We start from the raw sequence: 5,017 nt of genomic DNA on the forward strand, positions 1-5,017 counted from the left end.
TTAGGATGCCTTCTGGACGCCTCCCTGGTGAGGTGTTCCGGACACGTCCCACCGGAAGGAGGCCCAGAGGAAGACCCAGGACACGCTGGAGGGACTATGTTTCTCGGCTGGCCTGGGAACGCCTCGGGATTCCCCCGGAAGAGCTGGCCCAAGTGGCTGGGGAGAGGGAAGTCTGGGCCTCCCTACTTAGGCTGCTACCCCCGCGACCCGACCCCGGATAAGCGGAAGAAAATGGATGGATGGATGGATGGATGGATGGCTGGCTGGATGGATGGATGGATGGATGGATGGATGGATGGATGGATGGATGGATGGATGGATGGATGTCTTTTTCTTGGCAGCTGCATTTGTAACATCCACTGTCCCTCCTCTGGACATGTCCAAACCATCTCAATCTGGTCTCTCTAACTTTATCTCCCAGTTGTTCAACCTGTACCTCTGATGATCTCATTCCTAATCTTCTCCATCCTTGCCACTCCTAAGGAGAACCTCAACATCTTCATTTCTGCCACTTCTGGTTCTTTCTCATGTCTTTTTGTCAATGCCACTGTCTCCAGACCGTACAACATAGTTGGTCTCACCACTGTCTTGTAAACAGCTTTGCCCACCTCTAATTTTTACAAAAGTGTGAATGAATAAAAGAAAGAGAAATCTTCAACAACAAAAAAAAACATTTTGTCAAACACTACTCCAACTCTTGAATTAAAACCTTGTTGAAAAAGCATTGGGTAGTTTCAGTTAAGAGTTGAGTCAACGGGAAGAAACATTAATTCTGTTAAAATCCAATGTATTCCGCCTGTGTATTACCTAGAGACAAAATGCTGCGCTCATTTAAAGACCAGAAAGAAGGCTGAAACCTCACTTTAAAGAAAAAGTGGTGGAAGGCGTTGAAGCAGACCAACCTTTAAAATCACCGCGGCGTCTCAGGTAGCAGCAGAAACAAGCCACTCGATGCTTCAACCCGAGTTACAAAGTGTAGTAGGTTTAAGTTTCATTTTATTCCATGCAGGCGGTCCAGAGCTCATAAATCTACTCCCAGGGTCATTGTAGCTCTGTCTCCAACACACAGAATGAGCACTGCTCTGATTGAAATAAGAAAAACTGTTTGGAGCTGCTGTCAAGTGTTTCGGACGCTTTTCGTGACCCAAACCCAAACTCCACACCAGTTATTGCGTCTATTATCTATTCCCTGTAAACGATAATGTTAGAGTGAGACAGTACACGCAGATGTAATAAGAGATGGTAAAACTGCATAAACCAAACTGTCAGAGCCCACTGTAGAGAGCACTCTTCATTTTAACAATGAGAAAACCAGGTATAGCCTCAGTCGTATGTGCGCTGCGAACATAATGGCTCCTGGCAGGCAGTAAGTCATTCACCGCCCCTGTGCACCGGAGATTTTAAAACTCTCTGCGGGTTGTTTTTTTTTTTTTTGCCTAATATCTGCAGCTTAATGAAGCCTGAATTATGGAGGATATTTCAGTTCCCAGTATTAGGTTGAACTTCTCTTTGGGTATCCAGTTGAGAGCTCTTACAAAGGAAAAAAAGGCTCGTGACCCGGTCAGCTGTTTGGTACTCTACAGCTATAAGAAAAACTGGTTCTTTCTTTTTGTTTGTCTTCCAGTATTTATCTTGCACAGTCAAGCTTATGCAAGATGGCTGCCACAACGAATCGATTAAAGCAAACACTAAAAGGACTATATTCAGTCAGTTTTACAAATAATGAGGGATATTTTGATACGGTAGTAACTGAAAGTTATCCCCATGGTGCACGTCAAGCGCCAACACAACATCTTTGTTTAAAACTTTGACGTTAAATGTAGGCGATGTGCATTTCTTCTTGGACTGGTAGTTTCATTTATTTTGGTTTTATTAAACTACCAGCTCACATTTACCACTTTGGATACATATTTAGAGCTGATCTTGTAATCCTGGCGACCCAGAGAAAATGAAACTCCCACAGACCAAAAACATTCATGTTAGGCTCAGGCTGCCTCCAGGTCCAGGCCTCCCTTGCAAACGAAATCTGTCGTCTCAGTGGAATTTGCCTGGTAAAGGTTAATAATAATAACAATATACTATATACTATGTAAACGGATAAAGTTAATTTAAATGCTTCAAGGTACTCAGTAAAGCTTTAAAAAGCATTACCCTGAACTATATATCATTTCATGCAATTTGGAAGAGTTTACTCAAGTAGTTTTCTGGATATACAGTATTATTCTGGTCAGCTGGTCTCTCAACGCAATTGATAAAACTTTCTCGACGAGGAGACGGGGTGCAGGAGAACCCTCATGCCCTGAAGGGACACACGCAGCTGGATATGTTGTGGATTCCTGGGGTGTTTGGAAGATGATGCGCCTGACTGTATTGTCCTTTGAGGACGTAGAAGATGCATACATTATTGGATTTATGGTAACAGGGTTTCTGCTTTTTGGAATTGGCAGATACCTGGGATATCGACTAATTAGGAAGACGTCGGCAGCAGTTTCGGCAGGTCGGTAAAGCTCCCTGCGTTATGTAAAGGATTATTCCGTGCTTCGAGCTCTCAGAATAATGTGCTTTGCAAGCTGAACCTTAAGCTGGATGCGATTTCCGAGAATCGTGGGACACTTGCAGCTCCTAGGACTCGCTGGCATGAAGCAGTCGACCTTGGATTTTTTTTGCTACGTTACACTGTGCCCCGTGTCAAGGACATGGTGTGAGAGATATTTTTTTAATACCTTCACTTCTCATGTTTTCTTCCCCTTGTCTTATCTAAGCGATAAAAGAAGCGCTCCGTAGAAGCAGCAGCCCCGGTACACTTCCGTCTACCATTCAGACGGCTGAACGGAACGTATTTTCACTGTACTTAACTGTGCGATGACAAAGTTGATTCTGATTTTAATTCATAATTCTGAAATGCGGGTTCTCAATCCAAAAACCACGGAGAAGCTTGAGTCGCGTGACTAGCCTGGAGGTAGTCTGTGTAGGGAAGCAAACATGACGGATGAGCCTAAAATCTCAAGGAAGAAGTTTAGTTGAAAATATAACATTAGAGTGAGTCAGCTGCTAAACGCTATAAGAATAAGAAAGAATGAGTCGACCTGTCAGGAATGAATAACAGGCATCAAGCCACTAAGTTTAATGTTTCAACGCATTTTCAACTCTAACGCTCAGAAAGTTTATAACTCAAATCACATTTATTTTCACTCCTTATTATACTTATAGGGTTATTTTAATTAAGTTTTAGAATAATTTACTCAACCAATGTGAGCCTAAATATATAAATGTGTCAAAAGTTTCAGACTTCTCAAGCCTAAACAGCGCGTCCGTGGATGTCCCAGTTGTTAACCCATTTTCAGTCGCTTCGGCTGTTTTCATTTGTAAACAAACAGACGTGGTAGTTGGCAGCTATTCACAAAATTTGCTTTCAAGTGTTTCATTAAAACACATCAACATGAATGATTTTTTTTTTTTTATTCGACTTCATGACAGTGCAGTCCAGTAACTTTAAAATGCAGAACACTACTACTTTTGTTATTTATTTAAAAATCAAGCTCGTTTAATTTTATTCCTATTTTTTACAACAACGAAAAATATGATTTTAACTCCTTTTTACTTTACTATCACCTGCAAACAAGCAATATTGTATGAGTCTGTCCTCCACTATAATGACTAGAACAGACGTTTCCCTTTAAGGGACTATTTTCTTACAAAGCTGTCACAAAGTCCATCAGTCAGACTCAAGCAGCCTGCCAAGATTATAACCTGCTAAATATGTTTAACGTGGTTCGTGGGTCAGATTTCACTGAGGCCACTTGCTGAGGCATTCACCTTCATTTGTCACTTATCATTCAGCTAAATATGGTTTTGGACAGTCGGGTTCTGTCTGATCGGCAGCAGCGGGGCAGAATGAGCAGCTATTATTCTGCTTTATGTCTCTGGCAGTGCAGCGGTGTCTGTCAGAGGTCGGCCTCTCGAAAGCAGGGGGGGTGGTTAGGAGCCGTAGGGTCTCCGAGGTGCTTCATCTGGGGTCTGAGGCAGCGAGACCTCTAACTGAACTGCAGCCATTTGGATGGAGAAGTGCTGAGGCAGCATTTCACTGGGTGGAGCTCCTGCAAGTCCTAAAACAAGAGGAGTTGGCGGGCGGCTGTGAGCCATTCCATGACTTTATTATCTCGCAGACCTCATCCCCGCTCTCAGATTCACACATCACTGTTTTATTCCACACTTGTTCCTCAGCAGCAGTCATGCCAGCATCTGTCATCAATTTGTGTGCTTTATGTGACAGAAATTAGCCGGTGTTTTAAAAGAAGCATGTGTCTTTGTTTCAGCCTGTCATGGTGGGTGTTGGAGAAATAAGTCTGAGCTCAAGGATTCCTCAGACTCCTCCTATTAGAAGATGGTGATAAGGGGAAATACGAGGTAAAGCCAGGTCTTACTGCTCTGACAGAAATTTGGCTCAATGTAGGAGTGAGGTGAATGTTTGAAAACTAGACAGACACAGAGAAGCAAATGGCTTTTATGAGCATGGTGATTTATCAGCTGAGCAAGCTTTATCAAGCTCCCACATAAATTTATGACACTTTACACACAAAACGGGTCGTCAGAGCTACTTTGGACGTTTGTCAGAGCCTGCAGTGCTTTCATACACAAGAAACATGAAACATTAGCAATATTTTTAACAGTTTCCGAAAACCCTGAGGGGGAGAGGGGTTCATCGGGGGTTCTTATCCAGGTGGGTTTGCAGTAAAAGCACTCAGTCTTTGAGAAAGTGGATGAAGCCATAGTCTGTGACCTGAGTAGAAGATTCTAGAGAGCAGTTATTAACAAGGTGCATACTTCTGTCATATACATATATATATATATATATATATATGTGTGTATATATGTATATATGTATATATATGTATATATGTATATATATATATATATATATGTGTATATGTATATATGTATATATATGTATATATGTATATATATATATATATATATGTGTATATGTATATATGTATATATATATGTATGTGTATAT

The sequence above is a fragment of the Nematolebias whitei genome, chromosome 3 (assembly GCF_014905685.2).
Source record: "Nematolebias whitei isolate Nwh7 chromosome 3, NemWhi1, whole genome shotgun sequence".
In the NCBI taxonomy this organism is placed as follows: Eukaryota; Metazoa; Chordata; class Actinopteri; order Cyprinodontiformes; family Rivulidae; genus Nematolebias; species Nematolebias whitei.